Consider the following 21650-nt stretch of genomic DNA (forward strand, 5'->3'; position numbering starts at 1 on the left):
TTTGGTGCACTTTTTGATATTTTATGTACAGTATGTCATATATCTTTACTGTACATTTTCAAATTTTATTTACAGTATATAAAATATTTTTGGTGTACTTTTAGTTAATATTATATGTACAATATATGAAATATATTTACTGTACTTTTTGATATTTTATGTAGAGTATATAAGATATATTTGGTGTCCTTTTGATATTTTATGTAAATTATATAATACATATTTGGTGTTGTTTTTCATATTTTACATAGGGTGTGTCATATATATTGACTGTCCTTTTTGATATTTTATTTACAGTATATAATATACTTTTGGTGTAATTTTTGATATTTTATGTACAGTATATTAAATATAATTACTGTAGTTTTTGATAGTTTATTTACAGTATATATTACACATATTTGCTGTACTTTTTGATATTTTATGTACAGTATTTAATATATACTGTACTTTATCAAACTTTATTTACAGTATATAAAATGTATTTGGTGTACTTTTAGTTAATATTATAAGTACAATATATGAAATATTTTTACTGTACTTTTTGATATTTTCTGTACAGTATATAAGATATATTTGGTGTCCTTTTGATATTTTATGTAAATTATATAATACATATTTGGTGTAGTTTCTGATATTTTACATAGGGTGTGTCATATATATAGACTGTCTTTTTGATATTTTATTTACAGTATATAATATACATTTGGTGTAATTTATGATATTTTATGTACAGTATATTAAATATAATTACTGTAGTTTTTGATAGTTTATTTACAGTATATATAACACATATTTGGAGCACTTTTTGATATTTTATGTACAGTATGTAATATATATTTACTGTACTTTTTCAACCTTTATTAACAGTATATAAATTGTATTTGGTGTACTTTTAGTTAATATTATATGTACAATATATGAAATATATTTACTGTACTTTTTGATATTTTCTGTACAGTATATAAGATATATTTGGTGTCCTTTTGATATTTTATGTAAATTATATAATACATATTTGGTGTAGTTTCTGATATTTTACATAGGGTGCGTCGTATATATTGACTGTCCTTTTTGATATTTTATTAACAGTATATAATATACATTTGGTGTAATTTTTCATATTTTATGTACAGTATATTAAATATAATTACTGTAGTATTTGATAGTTAATTTACAGTATATATAACACATATTTGGTGTACTTTTTCATATTTTATGTATAGTATGCAATATATATTTACTGTACTTTTTGATATTTTATTTACAGTATATAAAATGTATTTGGTGTACTTTCAGTTAATATTATATGTACAATATATGAAATATATTTACTGTACTTTTTGATATCTTATGTAGAGTATATAAGATATATTTGGTGTCCTTTTGATATTTTATGTAAATTATATAATTCATATTTGGTGTAGTTTTTGATATTTTACATAGGGTGTGTCATATATATTGACTGTCTTTTTGATATTTTATTTAAAGTATATAATATACATTTGGTGTAATTTTTGATATTTTATGTACAGTATATTAAATATAATTACTGTAGTTTTTGATAGTTTATTTAAAGTATATATAACACATATTTGGAGCACTTTTTGATATTTTATGTACAGTATGTAATATATATTTACTGTACTTTTTCAAACTTTATTAACAGTATATAAAATGTATTTGGTGTACTTTTAGTTAATATTATATGTACAATATATGAAATATATTTACTGTACTTTTTGATATTTTCTGTACAGTATATAAGATATATTTGTTGTCCTTTTGATATTTTATGTAAATTATATAATACATATTTGGTGTAGTTTCTGATATTTTACATAGGGTGCGTCGCATATATTGACTGTCCTTTTTGATATTTTATTTACAGTATATAATATACATTTGGTGTAATTTTTCATATTTTATGTACAGTATATTAAATATAATTACTGTAGTATTTGATAGTTTATTTACAGTATATATAACACATATTTGGTGTACTTTTTGATATTTTATGTACAGTATGTAATATATATTTACTGTACTTTTTGATATTTTATTTACAATATATAAAATGTATTTGGTGTACTTTCAGTTAATATTATATGTACAATATATGAAATATATTTACTGTACTTTTTGATATTTTATGTAGAGTATATAAGATATATTTGGTGTCCTTTTGATATTTTATGTAAATTATATAATACATATTTGGTGTAGTTTTTGATATTTTACATAGGGTGTGTCATATATATTGACTGTCCTTTTTGATGTTTTATTTACAGTATATAATATACTTTTGGTGTAATTTTTGATATTTTATGTACAGTATATTAAATATAATTACTGTAGTTTTTGATAGTTTATTTACAGTATATATTACACATGTTTGGTGTACTTTTTGATATTTTATGTACAGTATGTAATATATATTTACTGTACTTTATCAAACTTTATTTACAGTATATAAAATGTATTTGGTGTACTTTTAGTTAATATTATAAGTACAATATATGAAATATATTTACTGTACTTTTTGATATTTTCTGTACAGTATATAAGATATATTTGGTGTCCTTTTGATATTTTATGTAAATTATATAATACATATTTGGTGTAGTTTCTGATATTTTACATAGGGTGCGTCGTATATATTGACTGTCCTTTTTGATATTTTATTTACAGTATATAATAAACATTTGGTGCAATTTTTGATATTTTATGTACAGTATATTAAATATAATCACTGTAGTTTTTCATAGTTTATTTACAGTATATATAACACATATTTGGTGCACTTTTTGATATTTTATGTACAGTATGTAATATATATTTACTGTACATTTTGATATTTTATTTACAGTATATAAAATGTATTTGGTGTACTTTCAGTTAATATTATATGTACAATATATGAAATATATTTACTGTACTTTTTGATATTTTATGCAGAGTATATAAGATATATTTGGTGTCCTTTTGATATTTTATGTAAATTATATAATTCATATTTGGTGTAGTTTTTGATCTTTTACATAGGGTGTGTCATATATATTGACTGTCTTTTTGATATTTTATTTACAGTATATAATATACATTTGGTGTAATTTTTGATATTTTATGTACAGTATATTAAATATAATTACTGTTGTTTTTGATAGTTTATTTACAGTATATATAACACATATTTGGTGCACTTTTTGATATTTTATGTACAGTATGTCATATATCTTTACTGTACTTTTTCAAATTTTATTTACAGTATATAAAATGTTTTTGGTGTACTTTTAGTTAATATTATATATACAATATATGAAATATATTTACTGTACTTTTTGATATTTTCTGTACAGTATATAAGATATATTTGGTGTCCTTTTGATATTTTATGTAAATTATATAATACATATATGGTGTAGTTTCTGATATTTTACATACGGTGCGTCGTATATATTGACTGTCCTTTTTGATATTTTATTTACAGTATATAATCTACATTTGGTGTAATTTTTGATATTTTATGTACAGTATATTAAATATAATTACTGTAGTATTTGATAGTTTATTTACAGTATATATAACACTTATTTGGTCTACTTTTTGATATTTTATGTGCAGTATGTAATATATATTTTCTGTAGTTTTTGATATTTTATTTTCAGTATATAAAATGTATTTGGTGTACTTTCAGTTAATATTATATGTACAATATATGAAATATATTTACTGTACATTTTGATATTTTATGTAGAGTATATAAGATATATTTGGTGTCCTTTTGATATTTTATGTAAATTATATAATTCATATTTGGTGTAGTTTTTGATATTTTACATAGGGTGTGTCATATATATTGACTGTCCTTTTTGATATTTTATTTACAGTATATAATATACATTTGGTGTAATTTTTGATATTTTATGTACAGTATATTAAATATAATTACTGTAGTATTTGATAGTTTATTTACAGTATATATAACACACATTTGGTGTACTTTTTGATATTTTATGTACAGTATGTAATATATATTTACTGTACTTTTTCAAACTTTATTTACAGTATATAAAATGTATTTGGTGTACTTTTAGTTAATATTATATGTACAATATATGAAATATATTTACTGTACTTTTTGATATTTTCTGTACAGTATATAAGATATATTTGGTGTCCTTTTGATATTTTATGTAAATTATATAATACATATTTGGTGCAGTTTCTGATATTTTACATAGGGTGCGTCGTATATATTGACTGTCCTTTTTGATATTTTATTTACAGTATATAATATACATTTGGTGTAATTTTTGATATTTTATGTACAGTATATTAAATAAAATTATTGTAGTATTTGATAGTTTATTTACAGTATATATAACACATATTTGGTGTACTTTTTGATATTTTATGTACAGTATGTAATATATATTTACTGTACTTTTTGATATTTTATTTACAATATATAAAATGCATTTGGTGTACTTTCAGTTAATATTATATGTACAATATATGAAATATATTTACTGTACTTTTTGATATTTTATGTATAGTATATAAGATATATTTGGTGTCCTTTTGATATTTTATGTAAATTATATAATACATATTTGGTGTAGTTTCTGATATTTTACATAGGGTGCGTCTTATATATTGACTGTCCTTTTTGATATTTTATTTACAGTATATAATATACATTTGGTGTAATTTTTGATATTTTATGTACAGTATATTAAATATAATTACTGTAGTATTTTATAGTTTATTTACAGTATATATAACACTTATTTGGTCTACTTTTTGATATTTTATGTACAGTATGTAATATATATTTTCTGTAGTTTTTGATATTTTATTTACAGTATATAAAATGTATTTGGTGTACTTTCATTTAATATTATATGTACAATATATGAAATATATTTACTGTACTTTTTGATATTTTATGTAGAGTATATAAGATATATTTGGTGTCCTTTTGATATTTTATGTAAATTATATAATTCATATTTGGTGTAGTTTTTGATATTTTACATAGGGTGTGTCATATATATTGACTGTCCTTTTTGATATTTTATTTACAGTATATAATATACTTTTGGTGTAATTTTTGATATTTTATGTACAGTATATTAAATATAATTACTGTAGTTTTTGATAGTTTATTTACAGTATATATTACACATGTTTGGTGTACTTTTTGATATTTTATGTACAGTATGTAATATATATTTACTGTACTTTATCAAACTTTATTTACAGTATATAAAATGTATTTGGTGTACTTTTAGTTAATATTATAAGTACAATATATGAAATATATTTACTGTACTTTTTGATATTTTCTGTACAGTATATAAGATATATTTGGTGTCCTTTTGATATTTTATGTAAATTATATAATACATATTTGGTGTAGTTTCTGATATTTTACATAGGGTGCGTCGTATATATTGACTGTCCTTTTTGATATTTTATTTACAGTATATAATATACATTTGGTGCAATTTTTGATATTTTATGTACAGTATATTAAATATAATCACTGTAGTTTTTCATAGTTTATTTACAGTATATATAACACATATTTGGTGCACTTTTTGATATTTTATGTACAGTATGTCATATATCTTTACTGTACTTTTTCAAATTTTATTTACAGTATATAAAATGTATTTGGTGTACTTTTAGTTAATATTATATGTACAATATATGAAATATATTTACTGTACTTTTTGATATTTTATGTAGAGTATATAAGATATATTTGGTGTCCTTTTGATATTTTATGTAAATTATATAATTCATATTCGGTGTAGTTTTTGATATTTTACATAGGGTGTGTCATATATATTGACTGTCCTTTTTGATATTTTATTTACAGTATATAATATACATTTGGTGTAATTTTTGATATTTTATGTACAGTATATTAAATATAATTACTGTAGTTTTTGATAGTTTATTTACAGTATATATAACACATATTTGGAGCACTTTTTGATATTTTATGTACAGTATGTAATATATATTTACTGTACTTTTTCAAACTTTATTAACAGTATATAAAATGTATTTGGTGTACTTTTAGTTAATATTATATGTACAATATATGAAATATATTTACTGTACTTTTTGATATTTTCTGTACAGTATATAAGATATATTTGGTGTCCTTTTGATATTTTATGTAAATTATATAATACATATATGGTGTAGTTTCTGATATTTTACATAGGGTGCGTCGTATATATTGACTGTCCTTTTTGATATTTTATTTACAGTATATAATCTTCATTTGGTGTAATTTTTGATATTTTATGTACAGTATATTAAATATAATTACTGTAGTATTTGATAGTTTATTTACAGTATATATAACACTTATTTGGTCTACTTTTTGATATTTTATGTACAGTATGTAATATATATTTTCTGTAGTTTTTGATATTTTATTTACAGTATATAAAATGTATTTGGTGTACTTTCAGTTAATATTATATGTACAATATATGAAATATATCTACTGTACATTTTGATATTTTATGTAGAGTATATAAGATATATTTGGTGTCCTTTTGATATTTTATATAAATTATATAATTCATATTTGGTGTAGTTTTTGATATTTTACATAGGGTGTGTCATATATATTGACTGTCTTTTTGATATTTTATTTACAGTATATAATATACATTTGGTGTAATTTTTGATATTTTATGTACAGTATATTAAATATAATTACTGTAGTTTTTGATAGTTTATTTACAGTATATATAACACATATTTGGTGCACTTTTTGATATTTTATGTACAGTATGTAATATATATTTACTGTACTTTTTCAAACTTTATTTACAGTATATAAAATGTATTTGGTGTACTTTTAGTTAATATTATATGTACAATATATGAAATATATTTACTGTACTTTTTGATATTTTATGTACAGTATATAAGATATATTTGGTGTCCTTTTGATATTTTATGTAAATTATATAATACATATTTGGTGTAGTTTCTGATATTTTACATAGGGTGCGTCGTATATATTGACTGTCCTTTTTGATATTTTATTTAGAGTATATAATAAAGATTTGGTGTAATTTTTGATATTTTATGTACAGTATATTAAATATAATCACTGTAGTTTTTCATAGTTTATTTACAGTATATATAACACATATTTGGTGCACTTTTTGATATTTTATGTACAGTATGTCATATATCTTTACTGTATTTTCTCAAACTTTATTAACAGTATATAAAATGTATTTGGTGTACTTTTAGTTAATATTATATGTACAATATATGAAATATATTTACTGTACTTTTTGATATTTTCTGTACGGTATATAAGATATATTTGGTGTCCTTTTGATATTTTATGTAAATTATATAATACATATTTGGTGTAGTTTCTGATATTTTACATAGGGTGCGTCTTATATATTGACTGTCCTTTTTGATATTTTATTTACAGTATATAATATACATTTGGTGTAATTTTTGATATTTTATGTACAGTATATTAAATATAATTACTGTAGTATTTGATAGTTTATTGACAGTATATATAACACATATTTGGTGTACTTTTTGATATTTTATGTACATTATGTAATATATATTTACTGTACTTTTTGTTATTATATTAACAGTATATAAAATGTATTTGGTGTACTTTCAGTTAATATTATATGTACAATATATGAAATATATTTACTGTACTTTTTGATATTTTATGTAGAGTATATAAGATATATTTGGTGTCCTTTTGATATTTTATGTAAATTATATAATTCATATTTGGTGTAGTTTTTGATATTTTACATAGGGTGTGTCATATATATTGACTGTCTTTTTGATATTTTATTTACAGTATATAATATACATTTGGTGTAATTTTTGATATTTTATGTACAGTATATTAAATATAATTACTGTAGTTTTTGATAGTTTATTTACAGTATATATAACACATATTTGGTGCACTTTTTGATATTTTATGTACAGTATGTCTTATATCTTTTCTGTACTTTTTCAAATTTTATTTACAGTATAGAAAATGTTTTTGGTGTACTTTTAGTTAATATTATATGTACAATATACGAAATATATTTACTGTACTTTTTGATATTTTCTGTACAGTATATAAGATATATTTGGTGTCCTTTTGATATTTTAGGTAAATTATATAATACATATTTGGTGTAGTTTTTGATATTTTACATAGGGTGTGTCATATATATTGACTGTCCTTTTTGATATTTTATTTACAGTATATAATATACTTTTGGTGTAATTTTTGATATTTTATGTACAGTATATTAAATATAATTACTGTAGTTTTGATAGTTTATTTACAGTATATATTACACATATTTGGTGTACTTTTTGATATTTTATGTACAGTATGTAATATATATTTACTGTACTTTTTCAAACTTTATTTACAGTATATAAAATGTATTTGGTGTACTTTTAGTTAATATTATATGTACAATATATGAAATATATTTACTGTACTTTTTGATATTTTCTGTACAGTATATAAGATATATTTGGTGTCCTTTTGATATTTTATGTAAATTATATAATACATATTTGGTGTAGTTTCTGATATTTTACCTAGGGTGCGTCGTATATATTGACTGTCCTTTTTGATATTTTATTTACAGTATATAATATACATTTGGTGTAATTTTTGATATTTTATGTACAGTATATTAAATATAATTACTGTAGTATTTGATAGTTTATTTACAGTATATATAACACATATTTGGTGTACTTTTTGATATTTTATGTACAGTATGTAATATATATTTACTATACTTTTTGATATTATATTAACAGTATATAAAATGTATTTGGTGTACTTTCAGTTAATATTATATGTACAATATATGAAATATATTTACTGTACTTTTTGATATTTTATGTAGAGTATATAAGTTATATTTGGAGTCCTTTTGATATTTTATGTAAATTATATAATTCATATTTGGTGTAGTTTTTGATATTTTACATAGGGTGTGTCATATATATTGACTGTCTTTTTGATATTTTATTTACAGTATATAATATACATTTGGTGTAATTTTTGGTATTTTATGTACAGTATATTAAATATAATTACTGTAGTTTTTGATAGTTTATTTACAGTATATATAACACATATTTGGTGCACTTTTTGATATTTTATGTACAGTATGTCATATATCTTTACTGTACTTTTTCAAATTTTATTTACAGTATATAAAATGTTTTTGGTGTCCTTTTAGTTAATATTATATGTACAATATACGAAATATATTTACTGTACTTTTTGATATTTTCTGTACAGTATATAAGATATATTTGGTGTCCTTTTGATATTTTATGTAAATTATATAATACATATTTGGTGTAGTTTTTGATATTTTACATAGGGTGTGTCATATATATTGACTGTCCTTTTTGATATTTTATTTACAGTATATAATATACTTTTGGTGTAATTTTTGATATTTTATGTACAGTATATTAAATATAATTACTGTAGTTTTTGATAGTTTATTTACAGTATATATTACACATATTTGGTGTACTTTTTGATATTTTATGTACAGTATGTAATATATATTTACTGTACTTTTTCAAATTTTATTTACAGTATATAAAATGTATTTGGTGTACTTTCAGTTAATATTATATGTGCAATATATGAAATATATTTACTGTACTTTTTGATATTTTATGTAGAGTATATAAGACATATTTGGTGTCCTTTTGATATTTTATGTAAATTATATAATTCATATTTGGTGTAGTTTTTGATATTTTACATAGGGTGTGTCATATATATTGACTGTCTTTTTGATATTTTATTTACACTATATAATATACATTTGGTGTAATTTTTGATATTTTATGTACAGTATGTAATATATATTTACTGTAATTTTTCAAACTTTATTTACAGTATATATAATGTATTTGGTGTACTTTTAGTTAATATTATATTTACAATATATGAAATATATTTACTGTACTTTTTGATATTTTCTGTACAGTATATAAGATATATTTGGTGTCCTTTTGATATTTTATGTAAATTATATAATACATATTTGGTGTAGTTTCCGATATTTTACATAGGGTGCGTCGTATATATTGACTGTCCTTTTTGATATTTTATTTACAGTATATAATATACATTTGGTGTAATTTTTGATATTTTATGTACAGCATATTCAATATAATTACTGTAGTATTTGATAGTTTATTTACAGTATATATAACACATATTTGGTGTACTTTTTGATATTTTATGTACAGTATGTAATATATATTTACTGTGATTTTTGATATATTATTTACAGTATATAAAATGTATTTGGTGCACTTTCAGTTAATATTATATGTACAATATATGAAATATATTTACTGTACTTTTTGATATTTTATGTAGAGTATATAAGATATATTTGGTGTCCTTTTGATATTTTATGTAAATTATATAATTCATATTTGGTGTAGTTTTTGATATTTTACATAGGGTGTGTCATATATATTGACTGTCTTTTTGATATTTTATTTACAGTATATAATATACATTTGGTGTAATTTTTGATATTTTATGTACAGTATATTAAATATAATTACTGTAGTATTTGATAGTTTATTTACAGTATATATAACACATATTTGGTGTACTTTTTGATATTTTATGTACAGTATGTAATATATATTTACTGTACTTTTTCAAACTTTATTTACAGTATATAAAATGTTTTTGGTGTACTTTCAGTTAATATTATATGTACAATATATGAAATATATTTACTGTACTTTTTGATATTTTATGTAGATTATATACGATATATTTGGTGTCCTTTTGATATTTTATGTAAATTATATAATTCATATTTGGTGTAGTTTTTGATATTTTACATAGGGTGTGTCATATATATTGACTGTCTTTTTGATATTTTATTTACAGTAAATAATATACATTTGGTGTAATTTTTGATATTTTATGTACAGTATATTAAATATAATTACTGTAGTTTTGATAGTTTATTTGCAGTATATATAACACATATTTGGTGCACTTTTTGATATTTTATGTACAGTATGTCATATATCTTTACTGTACTTTTTCAAATTTTATTTACAGTATATAAAACGTTTTTGGTGTACTTTTAGTTAATATTATATGTACAATATATGAAATATATTTACTGTACTTTTTGATATTTTCTGTACAGTATATAAGATATATTTGGTGTCCTTTTGATATTTTATGTAAATTATATAATACATATTTGGTGTAGTTTCTGATATTTTACATAGGGTGCGTCGTATATATTGACTGTCCTTTTTGATATATTATTTACAGTATATAATATACATTTGGTGTAATTTTTGATATTTTATGTACAGTATATTAAATATAATTACTGTAGTATTTGATAGTTTATTTACAGTATATATAACACATATTTGGTGTACTTTTTGATATTTTATGTACATTATGTAATATATATTTACTGTACTTTTTGTTATTATATTAACAGTATATAAAATGTATTTGGTGTACTTTCAGTTAATATTATATGTACAATATATGAAATATATTTACTGTACTTTTTGATATTTTATGTAGAGTATATAAGATATATTTGGTGTCCTTTTGATATTTTATGTAAATTATATAATTCATATTTGGTGTAGTTTTTGATATTTTACATAGGGTGTGTCATATATATTGACTGTCTTTTTGATATTTTATTTACAGTATATAATATACATTTGGTGTAATTTTTGATATTTTATGTACAGTATATTAAATATAATTACTGTAGTTTTTGATAGTTTATTTACAGTATATATAACACATATTTGGTGTACTTTTTGATATTTTATGTACAGTATGTAATATATATTTACTGTACTTTTTCAAACTTTATTTACAGTATATAAAATGTATTTGGTGTACTTTTAGTTAATATTATATGTACAATATATGAAATATATTTACTGTACTTTTTGATATTTTCTGTACAGTATATAAGATATATTTGGTGTCCTTTTGATATTTTATGTAAATTATATAATACATATTTGGTGTAGTTTTTGATATTTTACATAGGGTGTGTCATATATATTGACTGTCCTTTTTGATATTTTATTTACAGTATATAATATACTTTTGGTGTAATTTTTGATATTTTATGTACAGTATATTAAATATAATTACTGTAGTTTTTGATAGTTTATTTACAGTATATATAACACATATTTGGAGCACTTTTTGATATTTTATGTACAGTATGTAATATATATTTACTGTACTTTTTCAACCTTTATTAACAGTATATAAATTGTATTTGGTGTACTTTTAGTTAATATTATATGTACAATATATGAAATATATTTACTGTACTTTTTGATATTTTCTGTACAGTATATAAGATATATTTGGTGTCCTTTTGATATTTTATGTAAATTATATAATACATATTTGGTGTAGTTTCTGATATTTTACATAGGGTGCGTCGTATATATTGACTGTCCTTTTTGATATTTTATTAACAGTATATAATATACATTTGGTGTAATTTTTCATATTTTATGTACAGTATATTAAATATAATTACTGTAGTATTTGATAGTTAATTTACAGTATATATAACACATATTTGGTGTACTTTTTCATATTTTATGTATAGTATGCAATATATATTTACTGTACTTTTTGATATTTTATTTACAGTATATAAAATGTATTTGGTGTACTTTCAGTTAATATTATATGTACAATATATGAAATATATTTACTGTACTTTTTGATATCTTATGTAGAGTATATAAGATATATTTGGTGTCCTTTTGATATTTTATGTAAATTATATAATTCATATTTGGTGTAGTTTTTGATATTTTACATAGGGTGTGTCATATATATTGACTGTCTTTTTGATATTTTATTTAAAGTATATAATATACATTTGGTGTAATTTTTGATATTTTATGTACAGTATATTAAATATAATTACTGTAGTTTTTGATAGTTTATTTAAAGTATATATAACACATATTTGGAGCACTTTTTGATATTTTATGTACAGTATGTAATATATATTTACTGTACTTTTTCAAACTTTATTAACAGTATATAAAATGTATTTGGTGTACTTTTAGTTAATATTATATGTACAATATATGAAATATATTTACTGTACTTTTTGATATTTTCTGTACAGTATATAAGATATATTTGTTGTCCTTTTGATATTTTATGTAAATTATATAATACATATTTGGTGTAGTTTCTGATATTTTACATAGGGTGCGTCGCATATATTGACTGTCCTTTTTGATATTTTATTTACAGTATATAATATACATTTGGTGTAATTTTTCATATTTTATGTACAGTATATTAAATATAATTACTGTAGTATTTGATAGTTTATTTACAGTATATATAACACATATTTGGTGTACTTTTTGATATTTTATGTACAGTATGTAATATATATTTACTGTACTTTTTGATATTTTATTTACAATATATAAAATGTATTTGGTGTACTTTCAGTTAATATTATATGTACAATATATGAAATATATTTACTGTACTTTTTGATATTTTATGTAGAGTATATAAGATATATTTGGTGTCCTTTTGATATTTTATGTAAATTATATAATACATATTTGGTGTAGTTTTTGATATTTTACATAGGGTGTGTCATATATATTGACTGTCCTTTTTGATGTTTTATTTACAGTATATAATATACTTTTGGTGTAATTTTTGATATTTTATGTACAGTATATTAAATATAATTACTGTAGTTTTTGATAGTTTATTTACAGTATATATTACACATGTTTGGTGTACTTTTTGATATTTTATGTACAGTATGTAATATATATTTACTGTACTTTATCAAACTTTATTTACAGTATATAAAATGTATTTGGTGTACTTTTAGTTAATATTATAAGTACAATATATGAAATATATTTACTGTACTTTTTGATATTTTCTGTACAGTATATAAGATATATTTGGTGTCCTTTTGATATTTTATGTAAATTATATAATACATATTTGGTGTAGTTTCTGATATTTTACATAGGGTGCGTCGTATATATTGACTGTCCTTTTTGATATTTTATTTACAGTATATAATAAACATTTGGTGCAATTTTTGATATTTTATGTACAGTATATTAAATATAATCACTGTAGTTTTTCATAGTTTATTTACAGTATATATAACACATATTTGGTGCACTTTTTGATATTTTATGTACAGTATGTAATATATATTTACTGTACATTTTGATATTTTATTTACAGTATATAAAATGTATTTGGTGTACTTTCAGTTAATATTATATGTACAATATATGAAATATATTTACTGTACTTTTTGATATTTTATGCAGAGTATATAAGATATATTTGGTGTCCTTTTGATATTTTATGTAAATTATATAATTCATATTTGGTGTAGTTTTTGATCTTTTACATAGGGTGTGTCATATATATTGACTGTCTTTTTGATATTTTATTTACAGTATATAATATACATTTGGTGTAATTTTTGATATTTTATGTACAGTATATTAAATATAATTACTGTTGTTTTTGATAGTTTATTTACAGTATATATAACACATATTTGGTGCACTTTTTGATATTTTATGTACAGTATGTCATATATCTTTACTGTACTTTTTCAAATTTTATTTACAGTATATAAAATGTTTTTGGTGTACTTTTAGTTAATATTATATATACAATATATGAAATATATTTACTGTACTTTTTGATATTTTCTGTACAGTATATAAGATATATTTGGTGTCCTTTTGATATTTTATGTAAATTATATAATACATATTTGGTGTAGTTTTTTATATTTTACATAGGGTGTGTCATATATATTGACTGTCCTTTTTGATATTTTATTTACAGTATATAATATACTTTTGGTGTAATTTTTGATATTTTATGTACAGTATATTAAATATAATTACTGTAGTTTTTGATAGTTTATTTACAGTATATATTACACATATTTGGTGTACTTTTTGATATTTTATGTACAGTATGTAATATATATTTACTGTACTTTTTCAAACTTTATTTACAGTATATAAAATGTATTTGGTGTACATTTAGTTAATATTATATGTACAATATATGAAATATATTTACTGTACTTTTTGATATTTTCTGTACAGTATATAAGATATATTTGGTGTCCTTTTGATATTTTATGTAAATTATATAATACATATATGGTGTGGTTTCTGATATTTTACATACGGTGCGTCGTATATATTGACTGTCCTTTTTGATATTTTATTTACAGTATATAATCTACATTTGGTGTAATTTTTGATATTTTATGTACAGTATATTAAATATAATTACTGTAGTATTTGATAGTTTATTTACAGTATATATAACACTTATTTGGTCTACTTTTTGATATTTTATGTGCAGTATGTAATATATATTTTCTGTAGTTTTTGATATTTTATTTACAGTATATAAAATGTATTTGGTGTACTTTCAGTTAATATTATATGTACAATATATGAAATATATTTACTGTACATTTTGATATTTTATGTAGAGTATATAAGATATATTTGGTGTCCTTTTGATATTTTATGTAAATTATATAATTCATATTTGGTGTAGTTTTTGATATTTTACATAGGGTGTGTCATATATATTGACTGTCCTTTTTGATATTTTATTTACAGTATATAATATACATTTGGTGTAATTTTTGATATTTTATGTACAGTATATTAAATATAATTACTGTAGTATTTGATAGTTTATTTACAGTATATATAACACACATTTGGTGTACTTTTTGATATTTTATGTACAGTATGTAATATATATTTACTGTACTTTTTCAAACTTTATTTACAGTATATAAAATGTATTTGGTGTACTTTTAGTTAATATTATATGTACAATATATGAAATATATTTACTGTACTTTTTGATATTTTCTGTACAGTATATAAGATATATTTGGTGTCCTTTTGATATTTTATGTAAATTATATAATACATATTTGGTGCAGTTTCTGATATTTTACATAGGGTGCGTCGTATATATTGACTGTCCTTTTTGATATTTTATTTACAGTATATAATATACATTTGGTGTAATTTTTGATATTTTATGTACAGTATATTAAATAAAATTATTGTAGTATTTGATAGTTTATTTACAGTATATATAACACATATTTGGTGTACTTTTTGATATTTTATGTACAGTATGTAATATATATTTACTGTACTTTTTGATATTTTATTTACAATATATAAAATGCATTTGGTGTACTTTCAGTTAATATTATATGTACAATATATGAAATATATTTACTGTACTTTTTGATATTTTATGTATAGTATATAAGATATATTTGGTGTCCTTTTGATATTTTATGTAAATTATATAATACATATTTGGTGTAGTTTCTGATATTTTACATAGGGTGCGTCTTATATATTGACTGTCCTTTTTGATATTTTATTTACAGTATATAATATACATTTGGTGTAATTTTTGATATTTTATGTACAGTATATTAAATATAATTACTGTAGTATTTTATAGTTTATTTACAGTATATATAACACTTATTTGGTCTACTTTTTGATATTTTATGTACAGTATGTAATATATATTTTCTGTAGTTTTTGATATTTTATTTACAGTATATAAAATGTATTTGGTGTACTTTCATTTAATATTATATGTACAATATATGAAATATATTTACTGTACTTTTTGATATTTTATGTAGAGTATATAAGATATATTTGGTGTCCTTTTGATATTTTATGTAAATTATATAATTCATATTTGGTGTAGTTTTTGATATTTTACATAGGGTGTGTCATATATATTGACTGTCCTTTTTGATATTTTATTTACAGTATATAATATACTTTTGGTGTAATTTTTGATATTTTATGTACAGTATATTAAATATAATTACTGTAGTTTTTGATAGTTTATTTACAGTATATATTACACATGTTTGGTGTACTTTTTGATATTTTATGTACAGTATGTAATATATATTTACTGTACTTTATCAAACTTTATTTACAGTATATAAAATGTATTTGGTGTACTTTTAGTTAATATTATAAGTACAATATATGAAATATATTTACTGTACTTTTTGATATTTTCTGTACAGTATATAAGATATATTTGGTGTCCTTTTGATATTTTATGTAAATTATATAATACATATTTGGTGTAGTTTCTGATATTTTACATAGGGTGCGTCGTATATATTGACTGTCCTTTTTGATATTTTATTTACAGTATATAATATACATTTGGTGCAATTTTTGATATTTTATGTACAGTATATTAAATATAATCACTGTAGTTTTTCATAGTTTATTTACAGTATATATAACACATATTTGGTGCACTTTTTGATATTTTATGTACAGTATGTCATATATCTTTACTGTACTTTTTCAAATTTTATTTACAGTATATAAAATGTATTTGGTGTACTTTTAGTTAATATTATATGTACAATATATGAAATATATTTACTGTACTTTTTGATATTTTATGTAGAGTATATAAGATATATTTGGTGTCCTTTTGATATTTTATGTAAATTATATAATTCATATTCGGTGTAGTTTTTGATATTTTACATAGGGTGTGTCATATATATTGACTGTCCTTTTTGATATTTTATTTACAGTATATAATATACATTTGGTGTAATTTTTGATATTTTATGTACAGTATATTAAATATAATTACTGTAGTTTTTGATAGTTTATTTACAGTATATATAACACATATTTGGAGCACTTTTTGATATTTTATGTACAGTATGTAATATATATTTACTGTACTTTTTCAAACTTTATTAACAGTATATAAAATGTATTTGGTGTACTTTTAGTTAATATTATATGTACAATATATGAAATATATTTACTGTACTTTTTGATATTTTCTGTACAGTATATAAGATATATTTGGTGTCCTTTTGATATTTTATGTAAATTATATAATACATATATGGTGTAGTTTCTGATATTTTACATAGGGTGCGTCGTATATATTGACTGTCCTTTTTGATATTTTATTTACAGTATATAATCTTCATTTGGTGTAATTTTTGATATTTTATGTACAGTATATTAAATATAATTACTGTAGTATTTGATAGTTTATTTACAGTATATATAACACTTATTTGGTCTACTTTTTGATATTTTATGTACAGTATGTAATATATATTTTCTGTAGTTTTTGATATTTTATTTACAGTATATAAAATGTATTTGGTGTACTTTCAGTTAATATTATATGTACAATATATGAAATATATCTACTGTACATTTTGATATTTTATGTAGAGTATATAAGATATATTTGGTGTCCTTTTGATATTTTATATAAATTATATAATTCATATTTGGTGTAGTTTTTGATATTTTACATAGGGTGTGTCATATATATTGACTGTCTTTTTGATATTTTATTTACAGTATATAATATACATTTGGTGTAATTTTTGATATTTTATGTACAGTATATTAAATATAATTACTGTAGTTTTTGATAGTTTATTTACAGTATATATAACACATATTTGGTGCACTTTTTGATATTTTATGTACAGTATGTAATATATATTTACTGTACTTTTTCAAACTTTATTTACAGTATATAAAATGTATTTGGTGTACTTTTAGTTAATATTATATGTACAATATATGAAATATATTTACTGTACTTTTTGATATTTTATGTACAGTATATAAGATATATTTGGTGTCCTTTTGATATTTTATGTAAATTATATAATACATATTTGGTGTAGTTTCTGATATTTTACATAGGGTGCGTCGTATATATTGACTGTCCTTTTTGATATTTTATTTAGAGTATATAATATACATTTGGTGTAATTTTTGATATTTTATGTACAGTATATTAAATATAATCACTGTAGTTTTTCATAGTTTATTTACAGTATATATAACACATATTTGGTGCACTTTTTGATATTTTATGTACAGTATGTCATATATCTTTACTGTATTTTCTCAAACTTTATTAACAGTATATAAAATGTATTTGGTGTACTTTTAGTTAATATTATATGTACAATATATGAAATATATTTACTGTACTTTTTGATATTTTCTGTACGGTATATAAGATATATTTGGTGTCCTTTTGATATTTTATGTAAATTATATAATACATATTTGGTGTAGTTTCTGATATTTTACATAGGGTGCGTCTTATATATTGACTGTCCTTTTTGATATTTTATTTACAGTATATAATATACATTTGGTGTAATTTTTGATATTTTATGTACAGTATATTAAATATAATTACTGTAGTATTTGATAGTTTATTGACAGTATATATAACACATATTTGGTGTACTTTTTGATATTTTATGTACATTATGTAATATATATTTACTGTACTTTTTGTTATTATATTAACAGTATATAAAATGTATTTGGTGTACTTTCAGTTAATATTATATGTACAATATATGAAATATATTTACTGTACTTTTTGATATTTTATGTAGAGTATATAAGATATATTTGGTGTCCTTTTGATATTTTATGTAAATTATATAATTCATATTTGGTGTAGTTTTTGATATTTTACATAGGGTGTGTCATATATATTGACTGTCTTTTTGATATTTTATTTACAGTATATAATATACATTTGGTGTAATTTTTGATATTTTATGTACAGTATATTAAATATAATTACTGTAGTTTTTGATAGTTTATTTACAGTATATATAACACATATTTGGTGCACTTTTTGATATTTTATGTACAGTATGTCTTATATCTTTTCTGTACTTTTTCAAATTTTATTTACAGTATAGAAAATGTTTTTGGTGTACTTTTAGTTAATATTATATGTACAATATACGAAATATATTTACTGTACTTTTTGATATTTTCTGTACAGTATATAAGATATATTTGGTGTCCTTTTGATATTTTAGGTAAATTATATAATACATATTTGGTGTAGTTTTTGATATTTTACATAGGGTGTGTCATATATATTGACTGTCCTTTTTGATATTTTATTTACAGTATATAATATACTTTTGGTGTAATTTTTGATATTTTATGTACAGTATATTAAATATAATTACTGTAGTTTTTGATAGTTTATTTACAGTATATATTACACATATTTGGTGTACTTTTTGATATTTTATGTACAGTATGTAATATATATTTACTGTACTTTTTCAAACTTTATTTACAGTATATAAAATGTATTTGGTGTACTTTTAGTTAATATTATATGTACAATATATGAAATATATTTACTGTACTTTTTGATATTTTCTGTACAGTATATAAGATATATTTGGTGTCCTTTTGATATTTTATGTAAATTATATAATACATATTTGGTGTAGTTTCTGATATTTTACCTAGGGTGCGTCGTATATATTGACTGTCCTTTTTGATATTTTATTTACAGTATATAATATACATTTGGTGTAATTTTTGATATTTTATGTACAGTATATTAAATATAATTACTGTAGTATTTGATAGTTTATTTACAGTATATATAACACATATTTGGTGTACTTTTTGATATTTTATGTACAGTATGTAATATATATTTACTATACTTTTTGATATTATATTAACAGTATATAAAATGTATTTGGTGTACTTTCAGTTAATATTATATGTACAATATATGAAATATATTTACTGTACTTTTTGATATTTTATGTAGAGTATATAAGTTATATTTGGAGTCCTTTTGATATTTTATGTAAATTATATAATTCATATTTGGTGTAGTTTTTGATATTTTACATAGGGTGTGTCATATATATTGACTGTCTTTTTGATATTTTATTTACAGTATATAATATACATTTGGTGTAATTTTTGGTATTTTATGTACAGTATATTAAATATAATTACTGTAGTTTTTGATAGTTTATTTACAGTATATATAACACATATTTGGTGCACTTTTTGATATTTTATGTACAGTATGTCATATATCTTTACTGTACTTTTTCAAATTTTATTTACAGTATATAAAATGTTTTTGGTGTCCTTTTAGTTAATATTATATGTACAATATACGAAATATATTTACTGTACTTTTTGATATTTTCTGTACAGTATATAAGATATATTTGGTGTCCTTTTGATATTTTATGTAAATTATATAATACATATTTGGTGTAGTTTTTGATATTTTACATAGGGTGTGTCATATATATTGACTGTCCTTTTTGATATTTTATTTACAGTATATAATATACTTTTGGTGTAATTTTTGATATTTTATGTACAGTATATTAAATATAATTACTGTAGTTTTTGATAGTTTATTTACAGTATATATTACACATATTTGGTGTACTTTTTGATATTTTATGTACAGTATGTAATATATATTTACTGTACTTTTTCAAATTTTATTTACAGTATATAAAATGTATTTGGTGTACTTTCAGTTAATATTATATGTGCAATATATGAAATATATTTACTGTACTTTTTGATATTTTATG

The sequence above is a fragment of the Pan troglodytes genome, chromosome 15, assembly GCF_028858775.2.
Source record: "Pan troglodytes isolate AG18354 chromosome 15, NHGRI_mPanTro3-v2.0_pri, whole genome shotgun sequence".
In the NCBI taxonomy this organism is placed as follows: domain Eukaryota; kingdom Metazoa; phylum Chordata; class Mammalia; order Primates; family Hominidae; genus Pan; species Pan troglodytes.